The following is a 17,946-nucleotide window of genomic DNA, read 5'->3' as shown; positions in this document are numbered from 1 at the left end:
CTTGAAGAAAAAATGGGAGGGCTTGCATATATTAAACAGGCTGTCTGGGAAGGGTGTATTTGGTGGTTCTGGGTGATGTCAAAAGAGCTGAAAAGTTTTGTGAAGTCTGAAAAATGCTGCTGGTTTTGAAATGGTTGCATCCTCCTATAGCAGAGAAACAGAAGAAAGGAGAAGAAAGCAAAGCTTTGGGCATGATGCACCTGATGCACACCTGGCTGTAGCCAAATTAAAGTCAGTTGGAGTGAAAATCTGGCACAAAGTTCTCCAAAGGGAGAAAAATTGTATAATATTATACAGTGGGATCAGAGACAAGAGGATCCCCATCATAAAGAATTCAAATGTTGCAGATATTCCCTTATTTTCTGTCAACTACAGCTCTTGCAAGGACATGGAAATAAATAAGACCAAAAACAGCCCTCGACCAAAATTACTTCATGTGCATAAGATATATATAACATCAAATCCGTCTCCTGATGGATACTTTCAAACCTAAATATGGATGGCAATTCTCACAGCAGTAAGAAATAAGGACTCTGGGACCCATATTTTTGGGTGAGAATCACCCAGATTAAGCTTCAACTTCTGATTTGCAGTACGAGGAGATATAAATGGAAGCTTCCCTCATTCCTTCAAACTTTTCTGTGTAGCAGATTTGCTACATATGATTGGAAAGAGACAAAAAAAAAGAAACAAACCCCCAAAACAACAGAGAAGTAAACAAACTATTTGGTTTTATCACTTAAATAGAAGTGTGGGTGAACCAATAAGGGGGCAGACGAGTCATCTGTTTTGATACAAAACTAACCCAAACTGGTGCGATGAGACATTCGGGTGGGAGAAGGCAGCAGTTGAGGAATGCAGCGTTGGCACATGGAGTGAGAGAAGCAGCTGCTTGGGCAAGGGATGACACGATGACAATACCCTGCTGGCACTGCCCCCGAATTCCTCCGTGCAGTTGTGACCACCTGTGTCCAAGAAGGGTAAATTCCAGCTGCAGGGAAGAGCCAGGTGGTGATCAGAGGTCAGGACAGTCCGTCCTTGCTCCTGTGGACTGAAAGAATTTGGCTTGTTTAGTTTAGCTAAAAAAATGAGGCTGGAGAAGGAATATGTTTTCCTGCCTATAAATACATCCTGGAAAGTAAATGCAAGCAAAGGGAAAGGCGTTGGGACACTGAAGGGCAATGGTGGAAAAGTAAATGAGTAGGAACTGGCCATGAATATTTTTAGCCAGGAAATCGGAAGATCTTTCTAGTAGGAGTATTGAAGACTGAAATAAAAAAGTAACTCATTTAACACATAACTCCCTGATTTTAGCAAGGAAAATGCATGCCAGTGTGGAGCAATAAACAGCTGGGATGAAAGCCCTTTAAAGGTCTTCCATCCCAGATCATCTCCCCTTGGAAAGATCCTGTCCATTTTGATGCATGGTACACTACGTTCCTTCCTGCATCAGGGGATGAGTCATGGCTACATGACTCCGTGGGTGGCCAGAAGTGATATCTCCACCACTTACATCTTAATTCCTGATTATCCCATGATGTTCTCCAGCTCCTGCTCGCTCACTTAGCACAGTGAGGTACCCATGTCCAAATCTCCCCACAACCTCCTGATTTCCCTGTTTTCCCTGTTTTTCACAGCTGCTGCTGTTGTGTTGCTTTGGCCAAGGACATGGGGGTGATGCTTTGCCCCTTCAGTCCACAAGAGTTCCTGTTTCCTTGTAGTCCTGGCCCTCACAGAGAAACAGAAGTCATTACTCAGAGCCTGTTTCTTTTATTAGCCAGCACTCTGTATTTTTAGGGATTTTTTGGAAGTTGTGAGTGTCAATCACACCCATGTTGAGATCTCTCAACTCATATTTTTGAGAGGAGAATGCTTTTCTCGGCACTCAGCAGCATCCCACACTTCCATCGCTCTGGAGGCGCTTGTGTCCGGAGGTCTGGATAAACTCTGGGTGACCCTGAGATCTGCAAGTATTTATAAAACACGATCAGCCAGGGTTTTTCCCTCACAGCACTGGGAGCTGATCTGTCTGTGCCTTGCATTTCACGTTCCTTCTGTTCTCCAGGAGCACCAGGGAGGCAGTGGGAAGGGGAGGCGTGTTCGGTGCTCCAGCAGCACCCCAGCATGGGATCACAACCTCCTTGTGCTGCTTGGTCAAAGGCTTTTTTCATCCTGATCAATACCCTAATTGAGCTGTGTGGTCTTCCATCTTCCAGGCATTTATTCAGATCAGGGGAACAAACACTATATATAGAGAGATATGTAAGCCAGAATCAGAGTTGTGTAAATCTGGAACTACCTCATTTAAATAACTGGGGGATGGATCCAGCTGAGTGTTTGGTGTACGTGGAGTACAGATAATTACAATTAATGGGGATTTACTTTAAGCAAAGTAGGTCAGAAAAAAATGACATCTTATTGTGTCATTAGTTTCCATCAATTACTTCCATGTTGTTTGCTCACTTCCCAAGTCAAACGAGTGTGGGCTGACAGCCTCGCAAGCTCAACTTGGTATTGTCTCTAAAAATCAAACTGCATTATTTCTGCCTCATGCATCATCACTAACAATAAAGCATCCACTGCTGGAATATAGCAGGTGGCTTTGTTATTCATGCATGAGGCAGAGAAAGCTCCAGCTTCCATTGCCACGATGTTCATGTCTCTGCAGGATGAAAAGTTGGATGTTTTGGTGAACTTTGTGGTTATTGTGTGAGCTTGACTTAGAAGTCCCACTTAGGCCAGTCCTTCTGTTGATTAACTTTGTTAATTTCTATTAACCTCTTTGAATGCTATGTGTTTGTACCAGGGGAGGATCAGCAGGATGCTGCTTTTGCTGCTACTTGTCTCCCTCTGGCAGCACTGTCATAGAATTGTGGAATCATGGAATGGTTTGGGTTGGAAGTGATTTCTTAAAACTCATCCTGTTCCAAACTCTCTGCCGTGGGCAGGGACATCTTCCACTATCCCAGGGCACTCAGATCCCTGTCCAGCCTGGCCTTGGACACTTCCAGGGATCCAGGGGCAGCCACAGCTTCTCTGGGAAACCTGTGTCAGGGCCTCACCACCCTCATTGTAAAACCTCATTATCTAATCTAAATTTACTCTCCTTCTGTTTAAAACCATCACTCCTTGTCCCTGTCTTTCTTGTAGGCCCCTTCAAGTACTAAAAGGCTGCAATAAGTTCTTCCTGGATCCTTCTCTTCTCCAGGTGAACACCCCCAGCTCTCCCATTCTGGCACCAGAGCAGAGGAGCTCTAGCCTTGGAGCATCTCCATGGCTTCCTCTGGACTCTCTCCAGCAACTCCACATCCTTCTGCTGTTGGATCCCAAATCTGGGGGCAGCTCTGCAGGTGAGGTCTCACCTGAGCAGGGCAGAGGAGCAGAATTCCCCCCTCCCCTGCTGCTCACACTAGGGGATCAGCCCAGCACAGAGGGAGTTTCTGGGATGTGAGAGCACATGGCCAGGGCATGTCCAGCTCTCACCAATCACTTTGTGACATTGGGGTCTCTAGGAAAAGTGCAGAAGGTCCCAAATGTTCTGTATTGAAAAGCCAGCTCACAGCCATCTGAAGAGCTGCCTCTAAGAGAGAATGAGGAATGTTTGGTGAACCTTTCCAGTTCCATCCCTTCCTTTTTATTTGTGGGATTCATTTTTGAGTTTGCATTTTAGCAATGCAATTGACTGGTAAGTGCTATCAGTGACTGTCAATAGTGTTAGTCCTTACTGATCATGGAATTATGGAATCACAGAATGGTTTGGGTGGGAAGGGATCTTAAAGACTATCTTGATGTGCTCCGTGCCATGGGTTGGGAATCTCCCACTAGGCCAGATTGTTCAGAGCCTCATTCAGCCTTTAAACAACTGAATGTGGTTTATTCTCACAGCTGGACCAGGTTCTTCACTTCCACTCTCAGTTCCTTATGAACATGTTCAGGTCCTCAGGTGTTATGTGATAAAAACTGGATAAAAATTCCTCACTAAATATGAAATTAAATTAATCCCAAACTTGTGCCTATTGGACAGAAATGTTACATTGAAATCACTTTACACCTCCTGACAAATTTAAGAATTGGTATGGTCTTGAGATGTGTGCATTAGCAAACTTCATCGTTCCTGTTATCTAGATCTTACCTGCAGTGACAGGGTTTATTCAGCTCTCCTCAGGCTCCCTTTCATCTCCTGAGAGCTGCAACTGTTTTCATTTATTACTGTGCATCAAAAGGAACCTGTCTGCTCTCTCTGCTTCCCCAAAAATGCCTCTGTGGAACACCTCTTTGATGCCACCAGCTAAACCAATGACATCAAATGCCTGGTCCTGGGGCCACCTGGGGACTGGGGCTGGGCTGCAGAGGGTGACTGCAAGAACATTTCCATCCTGCCTGCCTTTTCTGGAAGTACTTGGAGTTTTCCCATTAAACCAAACACAGGATAATCCCCTCAGTTCTGCTCCTCAAGGAACTGGTTACCCAGAAGGAAGGAACAATGTGACTTCATCAGCCAAAGAAGGTGGTGAGCAGTGCAGGGAACTGTGTTTCTCCCCTTGGAAAAGCGTTAACAGCTCAGGCCTCCAGTTTGATGGACTTGCTCGGTGCTTTTCCAAGCTGGGATTTAGGAAAAGCGACTACACAGCATTTCCTACTTCCCCCCATGGGATTCCAATGATTTAATTGGCTCTGAAGGGCAGGGATGTATCTCATAGAGTAGCTGGCTGCTGTTGTCAGTGTGCCATGCTGCTCCTCAGAGCTCAGTGAAAAATAAACTTATCAGGCAATGCTTCCCCCTCCAAACAGGGTGAAGGTTGGCCCCAGTGCCAATGGGAAGTGTGTGTAACATCCAGGTTTTCTGTTCTTCTGGTCACTGGAAAAGCTAATGGACCATGGGAGGAAATGGAGCTGGAATTCACACCTTGACTAAGGTAAGGCATATTCCCTGTACAATTATTCCCCTTCCCACAGTTCCTGATGCTTATTTTTTTTTAACTGATAATCATTGAATGACAAAGTGGTTTGGGCTGGAAGGGACCTTAAAGATCGTGTTTCACCCTATGGAAGGGACACCTTCCACTGTCCCAGGTTACTTCAAGCCCTGTCCAACCTGGCCTTGGACACTTCCAGGAATCCAGGAGCAGCCACAGCTTCTCTGAGCAACCTGTGCCAGGACCTCAGCATCCTCAAAGGGAAGAATTCCTTCCCAATATCTCATCTCTCCCTGCCCTCTGGCAGTCTGAAGCCATTCCCTGTGTCCTGTCCCTCCATCCATTGTCCCAAGTCCCTCTCCAGCTCTCCTGGAGCCCCTTTAGGCACTGGCAGGAGCTCTGAGCTCTCCCTGGATCCTTCTCTTCTCCAGCTGAACACCCTCAGCTCTCCAGCCTGGCTCCAGAGCAGAGGAGTTCCAGCCTTCACAGCATCTCCATAGCATCCTCTGGACTCAGTCCAACAGGTCCTTGTCCTTTTTATGCTGGAGGCTCCAGAGCTGGAAGCAGCACTTTAAGTGGGGTCTCATGATGCTGTAAACTTCCCCCAAACCTGTGAATGTAAAAGAATATTTTCTTGTATTTGATTCTGTCACTACAGAATTGTTAATTAAATGCATGACCTTTTATATAAAACCAAATAAATACAGGATGGTGCACAAATCCAAACATACCTGGGTTTCCCCTTGGGAAAAAAGTCAAGGACAAGGTAACAGAGCTTCTTCCATCTCCCTCTGGCTGAAACATCAGCCCAAGTATTGCCTGTTTCCAATATGGGATGTTGCACCTTGTTGTCTCTACTTCTTCTCTTCTTGGTCATTCCTCTAGACAAGGTAGTGTAGAGAAATCACCTTTCCCTGATTCCCTGCTGATCTTCTGAGATCCTTCATGGACCTAAAGCTTTGTCCACACCTATTCTGCTTGTTTTTCTTTCTTTTTTCATCCTAAGGATGGAATTTCCATTTCCTTTTTATTCCTGTTGTTTATGGTGTGAATCTTGGAGCTCTCCTGTGCAGGGCCAGAAGCTGGATTTTGGTGAACCTTGTGGGTCCCTTTCTTCTTCAGATATTTCTATGTTTGCTACACCTTTTCAGCCCTTCTCTTCTCCCCATGAACCACACAGGATTTCTTATTTTCGTGTCCTTTTGCACTCAGCAAATCTTCTCTTCCTGCCTTGGCTCTACTTCAACCACCATTTGTACCACTTTGGTCCTGAGTGGGAATGTAGAGTCCCAGGATGGTTTGGTTTGGAAATTACTTTAAAAATCATCTAGTTCCAGTCCGCTGTCAGGGCTCTTCCCATCCTATCACTTTGTCCTCTCCTTACTCAGCTTCTCTTGGCAGGAACAGGCTCCAGTTTCAGGCAGCAACGTGGAATTTTTACCTGTTTTGGGGAGATCCATTTACCTGTGTTTGGCACTTGGCATTAAGTGTAAGGAGATGGGGCATAAACACTGTTTATTTCATAATGGAGCAAAACTCTTTTTTTTAGTATAACAAACATTCTATTTCTTTCTTCCTTTTATTCTCCCACCTTATTAAAAGCATCACCAATTCCCCTTCCCTATTTTTAAATGCTTTTAATTAATTTGGCTTGGCACAGGTCATTTAATAACTCAGGGGACAGATGAGATTTGCCCAGCTTGAAATGGACGCTGAAAGTCTCTCATCTCTGTGGCAGAAATTATCACGTGGCTCTTTCAGACAACATCTCAAAATTAGGTCTGGCTATTCTGAAGTCCTAGTTCAGGCACACTCTGTGCTTTCTGATATGTGCAATCACCAGCATTTCCAGCTTTGCCAAGTGCTCTTATCGTTTCTTCCATCTGCCAGCGCGCACAATATTTCTGAATCTGTTAATTAAGGAACTGAAGTTTTGCCCTAAGACACCAGAGCAACTGGTTCAGTTTCTCTGCAGAGAAAACTGATGCCTGCCTTGTCCATAATTACCTAAATTGTTGAGAAAAAAAAATGGTTCTGCTTTCATGTTGATTCACTTTTGTAATTTCATTGCTGGGGCTAAGTGTGGCGCCCATTTAAATTATCTTCCTGCTCTCATTTTACTCAAGACATGTTATTTGCTAACAAAGATTCAATATGGAAAAACTGGAAGGTGACAACTACCTCCTTCATCAATGCAAATGACAATAATCTCCTCTCCTCCACCGTGTAAATATAAACACTGAATCATCCCAGACAGAAATACCCTTCTGCATTTAGAAATATGGGTGTGCAAAGGAGACACCTGCTGTCATTTATGGAGTCATAAAACTCAAGTTTATCTGATGATCCCAGGGCAGATCCTTCAGGAGATCAGCAGCAGCATGGACACAGACCAAAAGTGTCCCCAGTGTTAATTCCAACAATGTGGATGTTCTTCATACTTTGGTTGTACTTGCACATAGAAAGAGAAGATTAATTTTCCTTCTTGTCAAGTTATTGGAATTCTTTATATTAAAAATCAGTCCAAACAATTCCATTGTAATTTATTTTTTAGAATAGCTTTTTGATATCATTAATAGCTTCTTTATAGCTTCTACAGCAACATCAAACCTTCCACAAGTGATCACCTCTTGGAATAAGTGCTGTTGGGTGGGCAGAGGCTTCTGCTGAGGGTGGATCTCAGGGTGATGCTCCTTTTTGTCAGAAACTCAACTGATGGAAGAGCACATGGAAGTCTTTGCCATTAGACTTTCAGATGTGCAGCTGTATAGTTGACAGCACTTGAGTTCAACCACAGAATCCCAGAATGGTTTGAGTTGGAGGGGAACATAAAGATCATCCCATTCCACTCCCTTGCCATGAGCAGGGACATCTTCCACTATCCCAGGTTGCTCCAAGCCCTGAACAACCTGGCCTTGGACACTTCCAGGGATCCAGGGGCAGCCACAGCTTCTCTGGGAAACCTGTGCCAGGACCTCACCACCCTCACATGGAAGAATTTCTTCCCAATATCCCATCTAGCTCTGCTCTCTGTCAGCTTAAAGCCATTCCCTGTTGACCAAGTTTTGAAGGAGAATGTGAAACTCTGTGACTTCCAGAGGATCTGTTGACTGCAGTGACCTCTTTGCCTCCTGGATCCCCATGGATCCTCTCACTGGCACTGGGCAAACTTCACCCAAATGTGTATTTAACAGGAGTGTTGCAGATCTACAACCCCCTACCCCCTGTGACAGACCCGGCCCAAGAGGAGCAAAGCTTGAGCTCAAACTTTGCTCAGCCCCACTTGGGGCTGTTGGAAAACCCTGCAGGAGTGGGCAGCTTTGTGGGGTCTGGGTCTGAAAGGTATTTTGGTAGATAGGAGGGTCCAGCTGCGGTGTGAAACATCTCTGAGGAGCTGAGAATGCAAAAACTTTGTCAAAATTCTCAAACAAGAGGGGAAAACCCTGTCAGAAAATCCCCCTGGGGTGGATTTGGCTGCATTGTGCCATAATCTAGCAAAGCAGAACACAGGGGCAGCTCCTGTGTTCTGCCAAGTTACTCCCTTTTGGAAGGGCCAACAGATTTTGCATAAGACTATTAAACATGAATGCATAAAAAACCACCATCCTTCTTCTCTGATATTGTATCACAGAATCACAAAATGCTTTGTTTGAAACAAACTTTGAAAATCATCTCATTCCAGCTCCCTGCCGTGGGCAGGGACACCTTCCCCAGACCAGGTTGCTCCAAGCCACTCTTCCCTAAAGAAATTTAGCAAATAATCCTGCACATGGGTCCATGAATCTTGCAGAGAAAACAGAAGTGAACATCTCCAAAGGCAGCCCTTCTCTCACCCTGCTGAAATTCCAAGTTCTCTAGGCTCTGCTGGCTTCTCTTCTCATTCCTCCTCGTGCTTTGAGCCATTCTTGTCTCCACAAGGATGGGTGTTTAGATGCTTTCCTTCTAACCAGCCAAAATTGCAGCCTTTTCCAGGATCTTCTGCTGCCAAATTGGAGGGGGGGGAAAGAGAAAAGGTTTTAAAAAATAAGAGAGAGAGGCTAATGCTTGCAAAGACATATGTGTTTAGTGTTGTTGGCAGATTTGTAAACTTATTAGTGCCTCCACACACCATGTAATTAAGATCTACTGGTAATTAGTCAATAGTTAAAAATAGGGGTTGATATTGTGCTGCCGAAAACGCCTACAAAATAATGTGTTCTCCACTCTGAAGATGCAGTTAGCGTCTCCAAAAAATGTTAATTTTAAAAATATGTATTCGTTTCAGAGGCAGATTTTTAGCAGAGATTTCAGCGAGCGCGTGTTTGCATGTGTACATCCAACCCATTTATCTTCCAACGTTTATGGGTGTTTGTGTGGTGTCCAAAGAGCCTGACTGCATGTTTTGTCTTGGATAAAAATGGTGAGCTACGAAACTGCAGACTCGGCACAGCCGTGGAGAGGGAACGGGAGCAGCTCTCGTTTGTCGATTTCCATTGGAATAAACCTGCTCATCAAAGGAAATTGTTCAGAAATCCACGGGAATGGCAGATGTGCAGCACCATGGGGCAGATGTCTGGCGTTTGGAGCGTCGTGCATGTATTTTCTAAATATTCAGGGATTACCACAGTCTATGGATATAATCCTTTAGTAACCTGGAATGTCAAAGACAATACGAAAGCTCTAATGCCTTGTAGCAAACAATTTGGCCAAACTGCCCTGGAAGAGCAGGTTAGAAGTCACTTGTCCTATGAAAGAAGACCCGGAAGAGGTGATGTGGTGCTTTTTTAGATTTCTTAACTCCTGCTGTATAATGTGCTCCAGAGCTGTGAGAGTTGCTGGTGATGTTCTGAAAGGACGTCTCATTTGGCTGTCATAAGCAATCTGCAGTGATTTGTTGTGCAGACAGGCATTTGTCTCAAGTAATCCAAAGGGCTTATTGTGATTGCTTGCTAGATCCAAGGAACGTAGAGTCGACTCGATGGGGGATTCATTTATTATGCTCCCAAACCTCTCCTAAATCTTTCTTTATGTCATGTCAATGGATTTGTCAGGCCACCCTCAGACAGCAGCGAGGCACTGGTGGGGGAGATTTACCTTTGCCAAGCAGAGTTGGTCGCTGTGTTGATAGAGCTGCCCCTGAAGTGCCTGTGGAGAGGGAAATTCTGCTCCAGGAAAGAAACTGGACTTTGTTTTGTGCTCTGGAGAGAAGCACTTTTTGTTGACCTTAGGAGGAAAAAACCCTACTCCAAATGCAGGGCAAAGCAGAAAAGACTAAGCCTGGACTGTCCTGCTAAGGACAACAAAGTTACTTCATGGGTTGTTCGTGACACAGCATGAGTTCATACAGTCATAGAATAATGGAATGGGTTGGTTCAGAAGGGACCTTAAAAACCATCCCATTCCAATCCCCTGCCACGGGCAGGGACACCTTCCAATAGATCAGGCTGCTCCAAGCCCTGTCCAGCCTGGCTCTGGACACTTCCAGGGATCCAGGGGCAGCCACAGCTTCTTTGGGCACCCTGTGCCAGGGCCTTACCACCCTCACAGGGAAGAATTGCTTCCTAATATCCCACCTAAACCTCCTCTGTCTCAGTGTGAAACCTTGTCCTGTCTCTCCAGGTCTTTGTAAATGATCTCTCTCCATCTTTGCTGTAGGCTCCTTTAAGGTACTGGAAGGCCACAACTAGATCACCCCAAAGTCTTCTCTTTTCCAGGCTGAACAATCCCTACTCCCTCAACCTTTCCTCTTAGGAGAGATGTCCCATCCCTCTGATCATCTTGGTGCCTCCTCTGGACTCACTCCAATCCACATCCTTGCTGTGCTGGGGAACCCAGCTGGGGTCTCACCTGAGCAGGGCAGAATCCCCCCTCCCCTGCTGCCCATGCTGGGGGATCAGCCCAGGACACGGCGGGTTTCAGGGCCAGAGTAGGTCCAGCCTCTCACCAGCATCCCCAAGTCCTTCTCCCAGGGCTGCACTTGACAGATGACACCTGGAAATCCCTCTGATCAGCCCTGCTACTCAGACACCTGACATTGCTACCTTTGAGTTCATTGAGTTATAGCAGTGTTTCTTTGATGCTGAAAGCGAATTTCGATTTCATTGTGTTCAACTGTGGCATTTTTAGAGTGAGTTTTCTACACAAAAACCTCAATAGCCATTGAAACTTATTTTCAAATAGCTTTTTCAGGTATGAATGTGTCCTTTCTCTCACCCTTTGCAAAGCCTTCTTCCCCTGGTTAAGTGTAGCAGTTAACTAGCACATGGAAAATACTTTGGAAATGTCATAAAGTTCATTACACAGAGCCCATGAGCAGAGCAATGTTATATGATGATAATTAAAATGTATAGATGTGTATTGGGGATGCAGTTTGTTTTTAATCAAACAAAATTACTGATTGGAAAACAAAAAGAATCCAAACAGTTTATAGAATCACAGAATGGTTTGGATTGGAAAGGACCTTAAAGATCACCTCACTCCATGAGCAGGGACACCTTCCACTAGGTGAGTTTGCTCAAAGCCTTGTCCTCAAAGCCCATCCCCAAATAAAGTGGAGACAGCAATGTCTGAACAAGGAGTGGTTTTAAGAATTCCCTTCTTTGGCAGCTGTGCCTGTCATCTGCAGCTTTACCTGGAAGATGACATTGATAGGATGTCTTTTGTCTCCTTGGGGTCTACTAGAAGCTGTTGGAGGGATGAAGTTGTTGGAAAAGATAGGAATGATAAAGACACAGAAAATCAGAGATGGACACTCTAAGGGTGTGATCTCCCCAGCCTTGTTTCCTCAAGAAACCAGAAAGACATAAAAAACCCCCTTTATTCCCTTGTCCCTTTACTGCTTCACTTCCTCCAGCTCTTTTCTAAACCACCATTCCCAAATCTCACTGTCCAGCTTGGGCTCCCTCGGGACTCAAGCCCAGCCTGCAGCATCACCTTGGGTTAAGTGCACATTTCTCCTGGAGCAAATCTCCATTTATCAGCTCATCAGCCACCACTGGGGAGCACCAGTTGATCCCCACTCAAGCCAGAGCTTGGGAACTGCTGGGGCATGAGGACCTCTGGGACACACAGCTGCCAAGGCTGGACAGTGACAAACCTCTCCAGAGGGACTCTGAACATCTCCTGCACAGCCTGCAAAATCCTGGAGGACTCGAGGACTGGGAATAGGAAACAACTGCTGGTCTCTTCCAGAATGTGAACTAGGAAGAAAAGCCCATTTGAGGTAAATGGCAACGAGTTCAAGGAGTCCTTTGGGGTGGGAATGTGTGGAAAGTGGAATTATTAAGGATAACTAAGGGTTTTCCCTGTTCTTACCTTTCTTATAGGACCTTGCTAATGGTGCACAGCGGGGAGAAAATATGAGGTGAATCCTTGGTTTCACAGGATCATACAGGTTGGAAAAGACCTCAAAGATCATCAAGTCCAAACTTTGACCACCTTGTCACCCAGACCAGAGCATTCAGTGTCACTTCCAGCTGTTCCTTGAACACCTTCAGGGATGGTGACTCCACCGCCTCCCTGGGCAGCCTGTCCCAATATTTAACAACCTATTTTGTAAAGAAATTCCTCCTGAAGTGCCAAATTTTCAACAGCATTCCTGTTCTAATGCTCCTGGGGCACTCTGCTCCCCGGGAAGATGCACAGGAGCAGTTTGGCCCATGGTGAGGAGAGGCTGGAGCAGCTCCTGTCCCTGCAATACACAACCCGTCGGGGTTTGCTTCACAGCAATGCCTTTTCTTCTCAGTTTAGGAGTTTTGCTTTGAAAGGCAGTTCTGGTGACTCTGATTTGTGATGACAGCAACTTCAGTGGCATTTAAAGAGACTGGAAGGAAGAGATAAATAAGCTTGAAGATTGCTTAATAAAGCAGTGGAAGAATTGTTCTTCCCTCTGAGGTTCCTAAGCACGAAGCCAGGCGTGGGAATTCATCTCACCTTGTTTTAGCCATCTAGAAGTTGGACATCTTCCTTGTTCAAGCTGATCCTTCAGAGTTTCTCTGGAGAATTTGGAGAGCATGGCAGCACAACTGGAAGGCAATTCCTCTGCCTGTTCTAGGCATGTACTTTGGGACAGGAGAAACCATGCACTGGAGGTGCCCATCTTTTTTCTGCTGACTGCACAGACAGTGCATGAGAAATTTAACTTTTAGAGGGGTGAAATTTGGTGAAGGCAGACCAGAGCAGAGATAGAGAGAAGAGCCTTGTTCAGAGATAGATCCTTTTATTAGGTGACACTTTTGAATCTTGCTTCTTGGGTTGCCAGAGAGCCAGGAAGGGTGACTTTGGTCTTTGGGAAGTGTCACAAAGTGCTCCTTGCGGCATCTCCCATGGGAAACCCAGCCAGAACCAGAGAAACTTCCTGCTGTGCTCAGGGGGTGGGCAGTGCAGGGCAGAGGGAATCCCCTGGAGGTCAAGAAAAGCTGGAGGACAGCAATGACTCCTCAAAGAGAAGTGTAAGGAACTCAGTTCTCTGCTGGTTAGGCTGATCAGAAGGGGCACGAGGGAGTCTGCAGCACTAATGCTCAGGTTGAATCTCGGAGAGGATAACAAGCTCTGGCATTTTTAGGGCAGAATGGAAAGAAGATTAAAAAAAAAAAAAGAAAAAAGAAGCTGAAACAGCAGCAAACAATAACTCTTGATCTAAGTCTTACAGATCACTGTACTTGCAATGGGGCAACTGTCCAGGTGAAGACTGCAAAACTGGGCCTGTTGAATGAGACCTACCTTGACCCAAAAAGGTCTTGATTGTCCTTCCACCTCCAGCAGACATTGGGCAGGTTGACTCTCCAGCTCCTGTAATATTTCACCTTAAGAGAGGAAGGAATTCCCATTCCTATGAGACATTCCCATTCCTGTCCTGTTGCCCAGAGAGGTTGTGGACTCCCCATCCCTGGAGATGTTTAGTATGAGGCTGGATGGAGATCTGATCAACCTCCTCTTGTGGAAGGTATCCCTGCCCATGGCAAGGGGTTGGAACTGGATGTTCTTTAAGGTCCCCTCCAACAGAAAACATTCCATGATTCTATGATTCAATAAAGAGAGACTTAATTCATAGACTTGAACATGAAGAGCATTCTTGAGAATGGCAGGGGGAATAGTTTTAAATTAAGAGAGATTTAGTTTAGAGATTAGGAGGAAATTCTTGGCTGTGAGGATGGTGAGGCCCTGGCACAGGCTGTCCAGAGAAGCTGTGGCTGCCCCTGGATCCCTGGAAGTGTCCAAGGCCAGGCTGGACAGGGCTTGGAGCAACCTGGGATAGTGGAAGATGTCCCTGGCCATGGCAGCAGTCAGACTAGATAAGCTTTTAAATCCCTTCCACCCCAAACCATTCTGAGATTCTATGATCCTGCTGATGCTGCTTAGGACAGGTCAGAAATGCTCTCAAGAAATCTCTAGATGAGAATGGCACTCATTGCTCTTTCAAGTCAGCACTGCACGAGGTGCTGTGAGGATGCAGCTCACCTGGAGTGTGGCTGTTCATTAATTAACATTCCAGGGAGAAGCCGTTGGTTCCACCCCCATGAGCAAGTTTCCCTCCTCAGTGTAGCTGCAGCTCCTGGCTGCCAGGAGGATTTGGTGTATGATGGTTGGGCCAGCAGGGTGAGAGGCAGCAAACTCCTGTTTTCAGTGTGGTGACACACCAGGGACAAGCAAACACCCCATTCCTCGCTCCGAGTTTCTCACAGGGAATCCAACACTCTTGGATTGCTCATATGTGCTTTCAGGATATCATGTACACCACTGCTTCCACCTCCTTGTCAGCAGCTCTTTTACCACTTCTTGATTAAACAAAACACTTAAATCCTTATCCCTTATCATGTCTCGATCCTGAGACGTGTCTGTGTGGCAGAATATTCAAACCAGCTCTCGGTGCCACTTGTTTCAAGGAGCACAGATGGGCTTCAGATTAATTTTGAGTGTAATGTTTGCTGAATCAGGATCTTCCCCTGCAAAGGACAACTTCCTAGGTACAGAGAGGGCAGTGCAAGGAGACATCCATTTTGCTGCAGGAGACACAAGCCAACACTGCTTTTGCAGGAAAAAATGTGTGTGGAAGGACCTCACAGCTTCCTCCTGAGCCTTCAAGTCTACCTTGAATTGCTTCATAGGGGTGACAGTAGAGGGTGACTTGGTAGCTAAACCTCACCTGAGGGTCGAAGCCATGAGGGCCATTCAGCTTTAGGAAACATCTCAGTGTTTTCGATGTATTTTCTGTCCCTGTTGTTCATTCATCCATCCAGGCTGTGCGTTGGCCTCAGTGCATCCACTCCTCGGATTTTTCCTGACAGATGGGGATGTATTCACCTCTGAATTTCCCATCTAAAGCCCTTCAACCACAGCTTGGGTCGTAACAGGTGAGTTGTGCCACAAACTCCTTTGGGGGCATCATTGCAGGGAAACAGAATCATAGACTCATGGAATGGTTTGGGATGGAAGGGACCTTAAAGATCATCTTGTTACAACCCCATGCCATGGGCAGGGACACCTTCCACTATCCCAGGTTGCTCCAAGCCCCATCCAACCTGGCCTTGGACACTTCCAGGGATCCAGGGGCAGCCACAGCTTCTCTGGACAACCTGTGCCAGAGCCTTACCACCTTCTGACCAGTTTCGTCCTAATTCTTCCCTCCATGAGTTTGAAGCCTCTCCACTTGTCCTATGACTCCATACCCTTGCCAAAAGCCCCTCTCCCTCTTTTTTACAAGCTCCCTTTAATTACTGGAAGGTCACAATGAAGTCTCACTTTCCAAATTGAGCAACCCCTGCTTTTTCCACCTGTTTTCCTAGGCTATATGCTCCAGCCCTCAGATCATCTTTGTGGCCTCCTCTGCACCAGCTTCCCAGGACCTCTCCTTTCATCATCAGAAGAGCCTGGATGTGGCCACTAAACACTTTCCCTGAGTGGGCTGTGTGGGCTCCATGGACAGAGATGCTCGATGGCTCTTACAGCCAGCACTGCAGCAAAGCCTGTTTTCCTTGGATCCCTGTGTACTTCCTCCAGAGCTCGGGGAATTGCAGATCCGGATGCGTTTGACAGTGTGAAGGCAGAGTAACAGTCTGGCAGCTAAGCCCCACTGGGAAATCTGTGCCTGCCTTGTGCTGGCTCCCGACGTCAGGGAGCTGCAATCATGGCCAGAGGTGATACCTTCATTTCCAGGTGCTTCTGCTCTTTCAGCTCTATGCCTCCCAAAATCACTCTTTATTGCTACGTGTGAAAACCTCCACCACTGTGCGAAATTACTGTGGATCAGATGGGAGCAGATCCCCGGCGCTGGCTTTCAATAGGATATTTCACAGCTCTCTGCTTGCTGGGAAACATCCATTTCTGCTCCAGCCTGTGCTGACCCACAGAAATCACAGCTTTCACAGCCTCCTGATGCAGAGCTTGGGCCCTGTAATCAAAGATGCAGCCACTTGGATGTTTAGGTTTAATTTGGGGTTCCCCATACCCCCACATTGGGTATTTTTGTCTGAGTAATTTTCACACTATAGCTTGATGCTCTTTTCTCACAGATGCTGCTTGTTTGTGCCTTCTTCTTCTCTTAAACATCCCAAAAAAGAAATTGTTCCCTGTGAGGGTGCTGAGGCTCTGGCACAGGTTGCCCAGAGAAGCTGTGGCTACCCCTGGATCCCTGGAAGTGTCCAAGGCCAGGCTGGACAGGGCTTGGAGCAACCTGGGATGGTGGAAGGTGTCCCTGCCCATGGTCAGGAGGGTGGATTGATCCTAAAGGTCCCTTCCCGCCCAAACCATTCTGTGATTCTTGAAACTCTGCAGTACCTGGTTTATGCTGCAATGTTGAAGAGTTGCCTTATTGCCACATTACCTTTTTCTCTTGCGTATGTTGGAAACCTTAGTTAGGGTAGGACTACACAGGTTCTGATTTCCATGATTTATGCACATAAATACATGTAGATCCCAATCCTTGACCTTCAATTATGCACCCATCAGGGTGTTATGTTTCCTCTCTGGTTTGCAGTAGAATCACAGAATATCCTGAGCTGGAAGACACCCACAAGGATCATTAAATCCAACTCCTGGCCCTGCACAGAACACCCCAAGCAGTGATAGCACCGTGTCTGGGCTTTTCATTGACATGGACACCAATGGCTTGTCATGGGACAGAGGTCAGTGTTTCAGTGTTTGCTGAGGATGGAATTATAGAATCACAAAATGGTTTGGGTTGGAAGGACCTTAAAGATCATCTCATTCCATCCCCTGCCATGGGAAGGAACACTTTCCATAGACCGAGTTGGTCCAACAAGCCCTGTCCAACCTGGCCTAGGACACTTCCAGGGATCCAGGGGCAGCCACAGCTTCTCTGGGCATCTCTGAGGGTTCCTTCATCACTCGTCACTCCTGAACTGGGCAAAGTGTCACCTGCAGTCTCCCAGGATATTTCAGACTCCATCACATCAGTGCCCTGTGGTGCTTTGCCGACGTTCCAGGCTGGGGTTTGCTGCTGGGGTGATCTGAGCCGCAGATTTCCCCACGCACAGTGACTCACTGCAGCACACTAATCACACCCAGCCCCTCCCGTGATCTCCCCAGCTCCTGCCCAGCAATTGCCATTCCCACTTAGACCACCAGCTCATCAAACCCTCCTTCCTGCCTGAGGCAATGGCCAAAACCTGAGGCTCCCGAGGTTGCCTCCACTGCTCTCCAAAGTGACTGCACAGTTCTGGGTGTGTGAGTGGAAAAGCTCTTCCCCGGCTGCCGCCGAAGATCCACTTATGCGCTGGAGCATGAGATTTGATTACCTTTATTACAGGATCTTCGCATGCAGAGCTGCAAATGTTCATGGTCATGCAATTATCCAGTCACAGCAGTTGACTCAGTGACCTTCTTTGGCAGTGAAGTCCATAAATTGGCTTTACACAGTGGAGGGACCTCTGATTTCCTGCTCCTCCATTGAACTTCATCTTCACCGGGTGACATCCAGTGACTTGTATTATACAGGGCAGGGGAAAAGGGAAAGAGAGTTGCAGACCTGTTGTTTCCTTCTCTTTTTCCACTTGAATATCCTCAAACCCTTCTGTTCTCTTTTAAAAATATT

At 46.4% G+C, this 17,946-nt stretch overlaps 1 long non-coding RNA gene across 1 annotated transcript; it reads left to right on the top strand.

Moving 5' to 3' along the window:
- Nucleotides 1-2,653: 2,653 nt before the first annotated feature.
- On the top strand, nt 2,654-5,591 carry LOC146440469 (uncharacterized). Its single transcript, XR_014851419.1, has 3 exons — nt 2,654-3,350; nt 4,792-4,916; nt 5,348-5,591. It is a non-coding gene; the product is annotated as an uncharacterized LOC146440469 (long non-coding RNA).
- Nucleotides 5,592-17,946: the final 12,355 nt, after the last annotated feature.

Source organism: Lichenostomus cassidix, chromosome 3 (assembly GCF_008360975.1).
Source record: "Lichenostomus cassidix isolate B80296 chromosome 3, HeHo_3.0, whole genome shotgun sequence".
In the NCBI taxonomy this organism is placed as follows: domain Eukaryota; kingdom Metazoa; phylum Chordata; class Aves; order Passeriformes; family Meliphagidae; genus Lichenostomus; species Lichenostomus cassidix.
This window is presented reverse-complemented; position numbering and strand designations above follow the sequence as displayed.